Here is a 16,179-nt window from a genome sequence, read left to right as displayed (position 1 = left end):
ACAAAAACTTTCTAAGACTGTCTACTTGCCCACACTGAGAGAAAAATAAGATTTGAGACATACAGTACAGTAAGGGGTTACTTTTTGATGTTCATGTAAAAATAGACCAAATGTATGTCTTAATTAAGTCTTAATAGAGGGAAAATTAAAGGGAAAATTCTGCCATCATTTACTTACACTTGTCATTCTAATTCCATAAGACTTCGGTTAATTTTCAAAACAGTTAAGACATTTTAATGAGACCTTAGATGATTTTGTCAGTTCACTGAAAATCGAGTGACCCATCTAATCCCACCCCAGCCCCCGATGTAAGCATGACGTGGTAAAAGAACTGTTCTAGTCCAGCAAAGAGTTGGTGCCTCTTTGGAACCAGTTTTCCTGGCCGAGAACCGGTTCTTTGGCTGTCGAAATGCTTTGGTGGAAAAGGGGTACATTAGGAACTTGCTCTGCATCTCATGCACTCATGGACAAGCAGACGAACCCACGCATGCACATAGTCGCTCTCTAAAGTTTGACCTTTAGGACAAGTTTGCTCTGTAGCGTAGAACTGAGATTTGTACTTGGACCAGTTGATCTTGACTCAGTTTACTGTAGTGGTTTGAGTGTCACTGTCAGTCTGGGGTTCAAGTCATGATTTAAATGCATTTGTTCAGATCCATGAGGACTATTTGAACACAGACAACAAGATTCAAGAATTTTTACCAAACCAAAAGCCACACAGTGAAATTATGCTCTATCTGACATTGCGGTTTGAAACTCCAGACACCCTACCCCCAAGCACGGACAAATGTACACCCCAAAATGGTAAAGGTTCTCCCAACGTTAATGGATAAAACAAAGGACATCATTTGTAGGCCAAGTCTTGTCTGAGGCCTCTCCTCAGCCTCTGTCAACCAATCCAATACAGCCCTAAGGAAAATAACCAAAGCTCTGCATTTGGACTGAGGTTGGAAGGTCTATTTGCCTCTCCGTCAAGCATCGATTTATCCTACTCTCCAATTTATTTCTCCTCCTTGTTCCTGCGATCCATAAGGCTCCTGCCTCTGGGGGAAGAACCAGAGGAGAGACGGCGAACAGCCCCCCCAACACATTCAAAACCTGATATACAGCCTTCCACAACATAAACCGATCTGTACCTTAACTTTACAGAGGAGAAAACATCCCTGAAAGCATCTGAAATAGGGTATGTCTAACGTTACACAGGGTCATAAATTACAAGGTGTTACATATGGTTTTTACTGATTTAAATATATTGATAAAATGTTGCCAATATTACAGAACTTTTAACCATCAAGGGATTTCCTTGATCCTCATAATGCAATGCCAATCAACATAAATCTTGCATGCCAGTTACGCTGAAGAAAATAATCAATAAAAATTCAGATACACGGCTTGGTAGTCCACATGCACCAATATGTTGTGTGGTCTTGCATATTTGTATGATGAACTGAGTTTGAATTCACCAGGGGTAATTTCCCCATTCCATTTCTTATTTTTCTTCTTATGGTTTTTTGTCACAACTCATCAGTCCTGTCAATAGAAGTGACATATATAAATAAAATAAAATAAAGAAATGGGTTCACTACTGTTCAAAAGTTTGGGATTTTTAAGATCTCATTGAGCAGAAGATATTTTATGGTAAAGCTGCATTTATTTTGATCAAAAACAGTAATATTGTGAAATATTACATTTTAGTAGCCATTACTCCAGTCACAATATCCTTCATAAATCATTCTATTTTGGTGCTCAAAAAACATTTATTGTTATTATCAATGTTAAAAACCATTGTGCTGCAAAATATTTTTTGGAAAACTATATATTTTTTCAGAATTCTTGGATGATTAGAAATTAAACAAAAACAAAAAAACATGTCTTTTACTTTTCAAGTCAAGTGAACTCACCTTTATTTATATAGCACTTTATACAAGACAAATTATTTCAAAGCAGCTTTACAGTGATAAGGAAAATTATGCATTTCAGTGTTTCCAGATTCAGTTCCATTGTAAAGATCATCAATTATTAAATTAGTTCATTTCATTTCTCAAATGGTCGCCTTGCTCTGTTCTGTGATGCACGTTCGTGACTCTCCTGTTCGAACTCGTTCATCAAAATGAACAAATCTTTTTCTGAGTCAATTTATTCACTTCGTTGAATGAACCAAATGACATGAAAAAAAGATTCATTCATTTTGATAAACGAGTTCGAACAGGAGAGTCATGAACGCACATCACAGAACAGAGCAAGGTTGCCATTTGAGCTTATAAAACTTAAACTTTGTTATTTTTGTTTGTAAACGAGCGATTGTTTTGCTTGATAAGTCCCTTATTCATCATCTGGAATCGTTTAAAGCCCTTTGAACAGTTTGCACTGAAACTGTCTTTTGGACCTTGAACTGTTTGGTGGCCAGTAAAGTGCATTATATGGAGAAAAATCCTGGAATGTTTTCATCAAAAACCTTAATTTCTTTTCGACTGAAGAAAGAATGACATGGATATCTTGGATGACATGCGAGTAAATTATCAGCAAAAGTTTTTTTTTAAAAGTGAACTACTCCTTTAAGATGGAAAAAAATATGGTTTTACAGATGCTAAAAATGTGGCTTTCAAATGAAAGATTGGTACCAAAGAGCACAACCAGGTTCCAAAGTGATGACGAAGACTTGACAGAGTAGCCATCACGTATTGGACAGTTCTTGGAAATTACATGTGGAGGTTTTTGTTTTTGTTTTCTTCCAAGAGAGTCGAAAATAATGTATGCAATAACACTTTCCTACCAAGAAATGCAAAATACCTGTTTTCAGATCATTTGTTTTCTCCCAACTGTTCTCCATTTTTCAGGCTGCTTTCTTGAGGGCACGAGTCTGCTCTTTATACCACGGCGTCAGACTATTTTTCTTAATCTTCTTTAACCACAAAGGAAAGTGCTGGAAAGTAGAGCGTCAATCGTTTCTGTTGCAACATTGAGAGCTTCTAAGGTATCTGGTATGCTGAGGAGTGGGCACTGTTCAGGAAGATTATTTATAAAGCATTATTTATCTTTGGTGGTAGAAGTAGTTCCACCATATTTGTAACAGTAAAAATTGCAGCCTTGGCTAAATGGAGTTTAGTACATGAGACCAGATAATGATCTGAGATGTCATCGCTCTGCTGCAGAATTCCAATGCCATCAACATCAATTTCATGAGACAATATTATCAAAAGTATAATAACGACAATAATTTTGTTCTGACACGTGTTGTCTAACTCCAATAGAGTTAAGAATGTATGTAAATACCAATCTTTTTCATTACCTACATGTATATTAAATTCACTTTTGATCAATTTAGTGCATCCTTGCTAAATAAATGTTTTTATTTACTGACCCCAAATTTTTGAACAGTAGTGTATATTAGCACCAAAAGACATCTAAAAATACATCTAGGGTGACTTCTAGAAATAGCATGACTAATACAAACTAAGCCAGAATATAGGCCAAAAGATTACAATGTGTGCTGTATTCATTACCCAGTAAGAAATCAGATATATTCTGGCCAATCTATTTTTGCAAAGAACAGTCCTGATGTTCAGATCTAAAAACAAGCAGCTCTCATTCCTGCAACAATCCTTCACAAAAGAGTCCTGAGAGAGACCTGACATGTTCCTGTACCTGGGATCGATCAATGCCGATCTGTGCAGGGGAAATTGAAATCTATTGGAAAAATTAGATGGTTTCAATGATTTATTGGAATACTAAATCACTCAGTGCAATCCAGGCTGTACCTTCAATGCCACTTTGAGGTTGCTGGGATGTTGTCAGTACAAACATTTTAATATCATAGGCCAGTCAGATGTATGCCGAGAAATTGTTTCTCATGACCTTGAAAGTTAAAGTCACCAACCCCCCTATGAAAGGGTGTCACAAAAGTGAATTTTGTGATTAAGGCCCCGTCCACACTACAGCGTTTTCGTTTAAAAACTGAAAATTAAAACAAATACGATCTCCGTCCACACCAGCTTTTTATCTGCGTATTAGAAATGATCTCCGTCCACATTAAAACGACTGAAAACGCGGATCACGTGACCATTCTCCAACACTGGGCAAGCGCGTGTCGGTGTAAACAGTGGTTGGCGAATCAGGGAAGGATACGTCATGACTAATAACACCCAATCCAGGCTGATCTCATGAAGTAGCGTGTGTATGACACGCCAATTCGTATTTCCATTTTTGGCGTGCTATCAAGACGCATAATCGCCTTTCAGCGTGTTTATGAACGCCGTTGACATAACGTTATATAAATATATGACTTACCTCAACCCCGTCCCTAAACCTAACCGTCACTGGGGTTAATGGCATTTATGACTGTTCCCTTATCATCCTAGGTAAAAAAAAGATATGACTTACCTCAACCCCATCCCTAAACTTAACCGTCACTGGGGTTAATGGCATTTATGACTGGAGATTTGACTGCGTGTACGGACACGCGGAATGACGCGGACGTTAATGGCGTAGACATACACGCGGATAGCTCAAAATGCGTAGAGATAACACGCCACCTGACTCGAAAGTGGCGTATATGTTTACGCAAAAGTCATGATGTCATGTTGCCCAATCATAGAACCGAGCGTCAGCCTCTGCGTCAGCGTTTCTGAAGTCCTCCGTTTTGTGTCGTCTACACTAAAACGCCCTCCGGAGATTCAAAACACAAAACGGAGCTGCAGCGTTTCTAAACTTCTCCGTTTTAGGTCTTCGTTTTTCCCGTTTTAGTCTGGATGGGAGGTGCAAACGTAGCAAAAGGTCTCCGTTTTTAAACGAAAACGCAGTAGTGTGGACGGGGCCTAAGACAAGAAAAGGAAAGGAGAGATTGTAAAATAAGGCCTAAAAACTTAGCTTCTCGATTCGTCGGAGGAAAGGAGGGCACTATTCCATCCTCACTTGCTTTGTCCACATTTAATTGCTTTTTTTATAAGACGTGAAGGGAAAAATAACAAGACAACAACCCCCCCCCCCCCCCCCCAAACATAGTAGCGACAGCAGCTAATGGAGGGGGTGTAATTGTGAATGGAGGCATTCATCTGGAGATGCGGCTGGTAAATTGCTGCAGACAATGCATAGTGCAAGGATGCTCAGATCGCCGGCGTTTAGAGACGCTGGGGTAATTGCCCCTCCGCAGAGATGGAGGGAAATGAGCAGGAGAGAAAGGAGGAGATGGCGAGAGAGGGAAGGTGAAGAAAAGTGGATATCAGAGATGGGGCTGGCGAGGACGAGTCTAGAGACTGAAAAGGAGAGCGTGGAAGGAGAAGAAGAGGAAAGCGAGTGTGTATTTACATGGATGATGTGGGGGAGGGTGAAGACTGCGGTGAAATAGGTTCTCAGCACTGCACTTTGCAAACGAAATAGCCCTCAACCCAAAGAAAATGGTATGAAGGCAACACTGCGTACTCGAGATGCACGCTACTGAGAACTATATCGGAATTCTAGACATTAACATTTAAAGAAAACATCCAAGGTCACAAACTCAGGAAGAAAGCGTGTAGTCGCGGCAAACAGACGCACACAGCAAGGGATGAAGAGAAGAAAACAACAAGCATTCACAGACAAAACACATCTGTCAACAGAACAGCATCCTCACTAGAGAGAAACATCAGGGAGTAACAATTCAATTAAACACATCATCCTGGTTAAATTATGGCTACATAATCACTGCAATTCACCATTGCCTAGAATTACAAATTCACAACACAAAGGGTTGAAACACAGCAAGATAGACAGGACCATTGATAGCTTTGGCAGAAACGAGATGGCGTGTTTTGATACACTGAGCCGCTTGCAGCTATTAAAGCCTGAGTTTTGAACTTCTGAAGTTATATTTTCATCATAAACTGGCACTAAATGCCTCTATCTGCATTTAATTAGCCAATATATAGAGCTGTTCTGTTTGTAAAATGTGAAATGGAATTAGCATTTTTAAGCCATGGCTTCCCTTGAGAAAAGCCTTAGGGAAAATATAGGGTTTTAAGAATGGTGGTTTTGGATTAATGAGTAAATAAGGTCTGTGGTTATCATTATTGAAAGAGATATTCTCATTTTATTCCTACAACATAAACACTTAAAGGAGAACTCCGGGCAATTTTGAAGTTAATCTTGATCGTTAGACCTTTGTGAGTACTGACAATAGAAAAAAAAATGAACCGGATTGGTGCTTGCTACACGGAGTTGTGACCGCGAATGCCCAGAGCTCCCACCCTGCTAAAACAGCAGCTGTGGGGGCATGGACATAAAGAGCATTTTTGAGCCTCTTAACAGACACAAATTGTAATTAAAATGTCTGTCCAACATGAACAGGGACCCTACATGTGAACAAGATGCGTTTAGCAACTTAGCCGTTGTTTCAACTCACCTAAATAGTCTTTTAGACGGCAAGCTGAAGTCTCTCGCTGCAGTCCCGCGCTGTAGCCGGAAAAGGTAAACAATGTCCAGGTGGGAGGAGCGTTGATCATGTGCGACGAGTTATGATCAGAGTTGCTTACAAGTGAAGAAGAAATGGTTCCTTTTTGTGCTTTTCCGACCTGTGGCAACAGAATGCGAAAATATAAGAGCTTAAATTTTCATCGTCTTCCTTTTCATGACCTCGAAATTCTGCAGTTGTGGCTAGTTATACTTCAACTTGATGTGCAAACTCCCGTACAAGTACTACGCGCTAAAGATTACTGCATTTGCAGTGAACACTTTGACAAGGATGAATATAGTACAGTACAGTGAACTCATTGTCATGTTCAAGAAACCAATTTTAAATGATTCAAGCTTTGTGACATGGTGCATTATCCTGCAGGAAGTAGCCATCAGAGGATGGGTACATGGTGGCCATAAAGGGATGGAGATGGTCAGAAACAGGCTCAGGTAGGCAGTGGCATTTAAACAATGCCCAATTGGCACTAAGGGGCCTAAAGTGTGCCAAGAAAACATCCCCCACCCCATTACACCACAACCACCAGCCTGCACAGTGGTAACAAGGCATGATGGATCCATGTTCTCATTCTGTTTATGCCAAATTCTGACTCTATCATCTGAATGTCTCAACAGAAATTGAGACTCGTCAGACCAGGCAACATTTTTTTAGTCTTCAACTGGCCCATTTTGGTGAGCTCTTGCAAATTGTAGCCTCTTTTTCTTATTTCTAGTGGAGATGAGTGGTACCCACTTGGGTCTTCTGCTGTTGTAGCCCATCCGCCTCAAGATTGTGCATGTTGTGGCTTCACAAATGCCAGTCAAAGTTGCTCTTCTATCAGCTTGAATCAGTCAGCCCATTCTCCTCTGACCTCTGGACTGCCACACACTGGATGTTTTTCCTTTTTCACACCATTCTTTGTAAACCCTAGAAATGGTTGTGTGTGAAAATCCCAGTAACTGAGCAGATTGTGAAATACTCAGACAGGCCCGTCTGGCACCAACAACCATGCCACGCTCAAAATTGCTTAAATCACCTTTCTTTCCCATTCTGACATTCACTTTGAAATTCAGGAGATTATCTTGACCAGGACCACACCCCTAAATGCGCTAAAGCAACTGCCATGTGATTGGTTGATTAGATAATTGCATTAATGAGAAATTGAACAGGTGTTCCTAATAATCCTTGTGTATTTATAGAGAACTAAGGTTACATTAGTAACCAAGTACATTTATAATGGTAAATTTAAATCTGAAAGATTTTACTATGTTGTTGTTAGGCTTTATGTGTATACTGGCTATTTTATAACAATTTAAAAAAAATAGTTAATCCAGTCAGATTTCTCTTAATGGAACCGAACCAATCAGAAGAAAATAAGAGGGTAATAAAACTAATTATTTATTTTTAAAATGTCTTGTGTGTGTGTGTGTGTGCTTAGAACAGTTGGCAGATGGACAAGCGGTGTGAACTGTTCTAATGCTCTGCTGAGTGTCCATGTCTCACTCCTAAATACCGTCCCCTCCTCGGCATTGTGGTTAACAAGAAGGTAGTTGGCACGGCGCGGCCGACACACACCGCTGACACGAGACGGCCGGGGTCAGCAGGGGTCACGCAGTAATTACACATATAACTCCCTCTGTGAGCAGCAGGCCGGCTGAGCTTACAGCCACTGGTTACTGTGACACACACACTCTCACGCAGAGTGCCATATAGTGCTGAAACACGCTGAGAGTGGCCGGTGCTCACACGGTGAGAAAGTGATTACAAGGCAGGAGGAGACAACAAAGCAAGCGGAGACGAAGAGTTGCTGAAAAGCGTGATTATTAGTAGTACACACCGGCATGGTGGAGGTCTGTGTGACTCTCCCGGTCCCAAACAAGCTCTCGAAAACAAACCTGAAGCATCTTTAACCTGAAGATATATTATTGTTTGTGCTGCATCCTCTGTGTGGTCTTGCTCACATGCCATTATAGTCACCTTGTTATCTGCCACCTGTATAAAAAAAAACACACAAAAAATGAATGTCTGTAATTTCCAGACCACTTGTTTATCAGTGGATGCATTCCTCTGTGCCATGCTCTACTGTTAGAGTTGAAATTGTGGCAATGATAGTTTTACATGCTACAGTATGTACTGTATGTTACATGCTTACTGAAGCAACAATACACGTATATGTAAAGACAAAAACATTTAAAAATCAGTAAGATTTATTAACAAAAATACAAATAAATCTATAATTACTCTTGAAATGTTTACAACCATAATAGTACAATATAAACTATAAGGTAAAATGCAAAAAAATAAACTGAAAATATGAATTGATCATACATACTCCAGAAGTTGATTCTGGAACTCGTATTTCTTGGCAAAATCATTGCCACCAGATGGGTAAAACTGTGGGAGGTGTAGTGGTTAATGACAAGCTCTGGTCACCAAAAAGTAGCAGGTTTGAATCCCACAAAGAGCAGACTATGCGCTATCAACATTGTGCCACTGAGCAACGGCACTTAACCCTGGGTTTCCCCAGCGGGACTACTCCCGACATGAATGCAGCTACTGCAAGTTGCCTTGGATATAATAATCTTCTAAATTAACAGAATATATAATATATAACGAGGTAATAGAATGCTTCATATATCCGCAGAGCAGAACACTTGAAGATGCTTGTAATACAAGAGTATCACCACATGTTTTAAGAAGGATCAGGTCAGAAGATCCCACTGCTGAGCACAGTATTGATTTGTTGTGGGTAAATAAACCACTGGACACCACTGGTGGATCAATAACCTTTCTAACCTAACCAAGAGAGAAGCAATACATACAGCAATGCTGTTCACTTCCTTTAGCATTTAGTGTTTGTTAAAGATTTCAGCATGCATTTTAAAAACTGGGACTTTCATCACAAATATGAACCCTGATGATATAAATAAATTAATATAAATTTACATACACTCTAAAAAATGCTGGGTTGTTTTAACCCAATTTTGGGTAAAATATGGACAAACCCAGCCATTGGGTTAAAAATGTAATTTAAAAATATAACCCAATGGCTGGGTTTGTCCATAAAAATTCAGGGTTAGAATTTTTAAATGTTTTGAAACCTATTTTTAAAACTCTTATGCTCACCACGGCGACACTTTTTTGAAACAGTAAAAAAATAGTAATATTTTGAAATTTTATAACAATTTAAAATAACTGTTTTCTATTTGAATACATTTAAATATGTGTCATTTATTACTGTGACGGCAGAGCCATTACTCCAGTCTTCAGTGTCACATGATCCTTCCAAAAGCATAAGCTGATTTTGTGCTTAAGCATTTATTATTATTATTATGAATGTTGAAAAGAGTTTTGGAAACCATGATACTTTTTCAGGGTTCTGTGATGAATAGGAATACATTTTTTTCTTTCACTTTTGATGAAATTAATACAATCTTGCTAAATAAAAGTATTAATTTTACAGAAAATCTTTCTGAGCCCAAACTTCTAGAAGGTAAAGCGTACAAGCTTGCACCACAAATACGGCATCACAGTCCATTAAAAGGGCCCGTTGTGGAATGTAGATATGCAGCGACTGCTTCTAGGACTGTTTCTCATTCTCAATCTCAACCATGAAATGTGACATGGAATATGAATTTATCACTCAACATGAGCAATACAATATTACGTCATGGAGGAGCGCTACATCTAAAGGCACTGGAAAACAGTAGCCACAGGGTCTGAAACAGATGAAAGCAAGGGTGTTTATAAATGAGAACGCAGGCATGTTCATGGAGCGAGCGAGAGATTGTGGGAGATGGATGGTGCTACAGCGGGAACGAGCGAGATTAGGAACGGGAGAGATTGGAGGAGATAGATGAGGAGAGCTGTGTGGAGTTCAGGCAGAAATGAAAGAGATATCATGAGAGTGGATGAGATGGCAAGGTAGAGGCGGAGAGAAAGAGGATGTATAAGGTGTGATGGTCATACGATGAGCGGCAGACGAGAAAGGAGGCGGTGGAGGTGGGCCAGCAAGGCTCTTGCTGGGTGTACATATGTAGAGCAGCAGGGGAGCGCTAGTGTTGACGACTATAGCTCTGGCTAAACCCCAGCTTTCCCTTTCTTTCTCAATCTCATCAGTCACTCTCCGCAGGACCGCGTTCTTTGCTCGTCTTTATCTCTAGAATGACGTATAACAGGCTTTTGCACCCGGACTCCATCACACGTACAATTCATATCAAATAAAAAAAAAACGAAACAAACATAACCTCCCTAAACTCATTAGCTATGCAAATACATGCAAATATATGCACCTCTACAAATCCACTTTGGGCCAGTGTGTGCTTTCCCGGAAGTCATGTATGTGAGTGAGGGGGAATACCGGAGATCATGTGGGTATTCCCTCCCTCCGCATGGGAGATGCTGCTCATGTGACGGTGTTTGTGTGTAAATACGGGCGCTGTCAGTCACAGACGTACCCGTGTGGGCCTTGCGCTTTAGGCTCCACATTATTGAGTCTCACAGACCGGGAACCCTTGGAGTCTACCCAGGATTCTGTGTAAACACAGCGGGATGCTGGAACACTAGCTGAGAGCCCTGTCTTACAGGCACAGTTCTGCAGCGGGAGCGGGCCGTTGTGGTGAGGGGCTGATGGGGAAGAAAAAGGGGGGTTGAAAGTGCATTAAAGATATATTGTTTCTGACTGGAATTTGGTAAAAATTGTCTAAAAGTGATAGTTTAGTTTAAAATGTATATTTTGTTATATATCATTCACTAATTATAGCAGTTTTGTTCTGTGATTGTAATTTGTATTAGTTTGTTTTTTAAATGTTTCAATTTAGATAATTGCTTTTTTAGTACTCCAACCCTCAATTTATTTTATTTCAGTTAGTCATGAAGGCAACATTTAAATTATCATTAAAAAATATTTTCATGCACTATTTAATTTCAGAATTATTCAAATGGAGAAAAATAATTTTAATAAAGTTTTAGTTAACAGTAACATCACTGTTTATTGAGGAGACTGCCCAACTTTTTTCTGTGGAGCACAAAAAGAGAAATTAAAAAAATGTGCAGGTCACTTTTTTGTAAACAGTTGTAATAAATAATAAATAAGCTTTCAAACGTATAAAAAGATACAAAGTCAACATAAAAATCCCATGTCTGTGAGGAACAGAACACATTTTATTGAAAAGAGTGACCAAAATGTTCAAGAATTTACCCTTCATGTTCCACAAAAAAAAATCTTTTGGAACTATCTTTTCTATCTTTGTTTAGAACAAAGTTTATATATTACTGTATTATTTTGCAGTTATGTAAACATTTCACATATTTGAAGGTAATGTTTAAAAGAATGTAAACTTGTGCCAGTTATACATTTTGATCCAATATAAAAGGCAGTTGATGACATACTCGGATCCTCTGTAAGTCATTCAAAACACGCATTTTGGGCTTTGTCTTTGTATTTATGTGAGGGGAGCTGGGTCTGGGTCAAAGGCGACAGTGAATCTTTGGGAAGGGGGTCGGCATGTCCCCGTGACCATCTCTTTCATCATCAGACCTCTATTTTCTGTGAACCACCGACCGTTTACTCTCATTTCTCTCCAAATATATATACACGTAAACATTCACATGTCCACAAACAGACACACACACACTCTCTCTATGCAACAGTGACTTTATGTATCATGTGATCCTGATGTTGCCTCCATCTATTGGGCAATAAACAGAAAAACTGAATTTCCATTTGACATTTCACAGCAAAGGAGAGAGAAAAGAAAGGACACCGAGTGTGAAAGCGAGAGGGAGAGATATTGAAAGAGATACCGTTTTAGACCGTGAGAGAGGGAATCAGGACACAACGAGAGACAAAGTGTCACATAGGTGTTCTGGCCGAAAATCTCACATTACTCTCGCTCCTCACAACAGATTTTGTGGCTGTTTGCAGAAAGGAGAATTATAAAATAATACGAGAAATCATAAAGAACTGCTTAATCAGAGCATCAAGATAAAAGTGTCTTTAAGTACTATGTACTTACATTGATATTAAAAATTGGATACAATGTACTTATTGTGCACATATATGTTTTTACATTGTACTTATATTTTGAAAATACCTGCATGTAATAAGAGCTGTAATTAATGTATGTAATTACATTAATTTGTAATTACACAGTTGACCCTTCCATTACCCCTTAACCAACCCTTAAACCTACCCATGCCACCACACCTGTCCCTAACCTTGCCCGTATCACTCCTCAAAAGCAGGAAAAGTGTTTTACAATTCGACCCGAACACAATAAGTACATTGTAATTATTTGTCGATGTAAGTACATAGTACTTGAAGGCACTTAATATAAAGTGGGACCAAAAAACAAATTGCTCAAAGTAGTACTGAATTAATTCATTTGGGCTGGAATTAAGTGTGGCACTGCAAAATATTATTATTTGCCGCTTTCCTTGAAATAAATCTCTCAATGCTAATAATATGGCAGAAAGCAACAGTTACTAATGTAGGATTGGTCAGTAAAGTTTTTAAGGTGGAGCTGAGTGAAGTGTGTAGTGTGTGTGAGTGTGTTTCTGTTAGTGTTTAACCTACATGTAAGTTACAGGCTGTAAAGACACACCACCACAATTTACAAGTGGTTTCCATAGAGCCACATCAATCACTCAAAGTCTGATAAAATAACTAATAAATTGGACACAAAAACAGTCCAACACAGACCTTCTGAAGAGAAAGGCCACCCACACACACGCACAGCGTTTCCTCAGTGTTTCACTGTCAACTACAAGCCTCCTTGTCAATAATGAAACCCATTTCACCACATGAAACTTCATTATACAAGGAAGACTGGGGTTAGTTGTCACAATTTTTACTCCAGCGATATTGCAAAGTATATATAAATTTGTGTGTGATAATTTGTATGTATTTTAAAATGTAATTTATTCATGTGATGGTAAAGTCAGAATTTTCAGCAGCAATTACTCCAGCATTACTCCATGATCCTTGAAACGAAATCAATTCTGAAATCATTCTGACATGCTGATTTGGTGCTAATATTTTTTTGTAACATCACCTTCCATTCTGTCACCTTTTATCAATTAACTGCATCTTTGCAAAATAAAATACCAATTAATGAAAACAAAATTAAAAACCCTGCAGGTACCTGTGGTATTGGATAAGTTGTCACAGTGGAACCTCCAATTAAACAGCCTATTATTGGATGTTAAGCTAAATAACAAACTGAAACAATCATGAAACACTTATAATTCCCAAAGTATAGTTTAGACCAACACATTTTGCAATCAGTAAATTATAAAAATGTAACCAATTTCAGATATTTTGAGGTATTTTCTATAACCCATGGAAGACCACATTACAAACTATGCTATCTTAATTGCCAATGGACATTTTTGCTGTGCACCAACCAGCAACTTTAGATCCTGTTGAAGCACCAGGCCTGCAAATAACACTCCAAAACTACACTACAACAGAGAAAGACAGCTAAGCTAAACTGGTATCAATAATTCAATTGAGTGTTTGTGTTCGTAATTGGACTTCACTGTAGCTTTTCCGATGTGTGTATATAGCCTGATACGCATCTATTCCGATGTGTCTACAAATAAATCAACATCTTAGCATGTCTGCACTCTCTAAGGTGTGAATATGTACATATGAGATCGAGTGTGCTGAAAGGTCTCCTGACTGATATTCTGCCACATCTAATGGCCCTATATGAAGAGGCAACAAGTCATTTGCAGAGATGATGTTGTCCTTTGACACAATCACTTCCTATTCTGTCCGGCAGAGAGGGGAGGCGTTTGCGGTGGGTAATTGCATTGAGAATTGATTTTAAGCAATGTGCCGTCTCATGGGCTGTAATCAAGCACCATTATTCACTGTTAACTAAAGCGCTTCACGCAGGCCAACACAAAGACATGACTCCTGTTAAACAGCCCAGCTCCCTTTGCACTCTCATTAACACACACACATCTCTCGAAGAATGACTATGAGCTCTCACACAACACAGAGGTAACATTTGAACAACATACCCACAAATGTTCGCCAAGAATATGAAGTGATTAAGCTGAAATCAGGCCTCTCGTGAGCTCTTATCGGCTGGAAATGAATTGGCTCATTTGCTGCATAGCGTGAAAGGAGAATGTTTTGTGAGTGGCTGTGAGTGGGAGCTTCCTGAACGGATTCCAGATCTGAGTCAACTTTCATCAACAGAACTGTTACAGTGACCTACACTTTTCACCGTTCAGAGCTTGAGATCGGCTAGGAGAAGCTTGTTAGCAACCAATCTGTGTCTGTCAGGAGTTATTAAGTAGAGAAACACAAGACAGGAGTAGAGACCTTCATCCATCTTGTTTACTCTTTCACTTCCGTTCATACACACATTTCGTCAGATCACAACACTTTGAAAGTTCCGACTTCCTTTTCAAAATAGGAGTCCACAATACAATTCACTTCCGAACACAACACAATCATATCACAACAGTAAGGTGCTCAAAGGCCTGGTACATTCATCAGCCTAAAAGATAACGTTGGGACAAAGTTGTCACATCTGCGCTCTTTTGTATAAAAAAAAAAAAAAAAAAAAAAAAAAAAAAACGTTTCACGTGGTGTGCAAGAGAACTTATTAATAAAAGGGTGAGAGTCAGATAGGATGCTGTGCCATCAGTGAGTAAAAATATCTCACAACAATCTTCTAAACCACCAGCATTGGCTATTAAAAGTTTAGGGTTTCCGACCTAAACAAATGCGTCTGGGCAAAAAAATTGGGCAAAAATGCCAGTTAGGAAAAGTACTTTTTTTTTTTTTTTAAACTAATGATGGTGTATTTAAAATCCTTGGAGACCAATAAGCTGTTCAGATAAAATGAGTGACCTGCATTGGTGTGGAGCTGAGTGTATATTCATCAGAATTTATTTGAATTTTTTTTAAAGTGTAAATTTCTAATAGACTTCTGACACTTTTGACAATTTCTGGTATTAATATCCTAGTGGTGGGGATATTTGGCCACCATAATGTATGGTTTCTTAGAACCACTCACACATACACTGTAAAAAAATATTGATAGTTTAACTTAAAAAAGTAAGTAACCTGGTTGCCTTAAAATTTTAAGTTCATTGAACTGAAAAAAGTGAGTTAATACAATGAAGGAGAATGATTTAATCATCAGAAACTCAAAATTACATGTTATCTGATCTAAATAAATTATTTAAGTTGATTTGACAAAAGAAACAATGTTGTGATAACTACACTGAAAAAATATTGTTGTTTTAACTTAAAAAAGTAAGTAACCTGGGTTGCCTTAATTTTAAGTTGATTGAACTGGAAAAAGTCAGTTAATACAATAAAGGAGATTAATTTAATCATCAGAAACTCCAAATAATAAGTTATCTCAACTAAATAAATTATTAGAAAGTTGATTTGACAAAAGAAAATATGAAGAGTTCAGATGCAAAAGCCTCTAAGCGCCATTTGAAATTTTCTTCTAAAATGATAATTTTGATCAAGCTTGTATATTTAAGTTCAGTGATTACACTTAAATGGCAATGATAATTACCTATTGATTGTTATTTAAGTGAAATTACTGAACTTAAATATACAAGTTTGATAAAAATCATCATTAAAGAAGAAAATTTCAAATGGCATTTAGAGGCTTTTGCATCTGAACTCTTCATATGTTGTGATAACAAATCTTGAAAATAATTTTTTACAGTGTACAAATAATAACATATATTGATCATAATTTTTACCCCATATA

General features: G+C 38.3%; 1 long non-coding RNA gene across 1 annotated transcript; it reads right to left on the bottom strand.

The window, feature by feature from the left end:
* Positions 1–4,976: 4,976 nt before the first annotated feature.
* LOC148977026 (uncharacterized) lies at positions 4,977–15,076 on the bottom strand. Its single transcript, XR_016145756.1, has 3 exons — positions 14,456–15,076; positions 8,320–8,416; positions 4,977–6,545 (listed from the first exon to the last, which is right to left on the bottom strand). It is a non-coding gene; the product is annotated as an uncharacterized LOC148977026 (long non-coding RNA).
* Between the last annotated feature and the right edge of the window lie 1,103 nt (positions 15,077–16,179).

The sequence above is a fragment of the Pimephales promelas genome, chromosome 12, assembly GCF_988280905.1.
Source record: "Pimephales promelas chromosome 12, fPimPro1.hap1.1, whole genome shotgun sequence".
NCBI classification, from domain to species: domain Eukaryota; kingdom Metazoa; phylum Chordata; class Actinopteri; order Cypriniformes; family Leuciscidae; genus Pimephales; species Pimephales promelas.
This window is presented reverse-complemented; position numbering and strand designations above follow the sequence as displayed.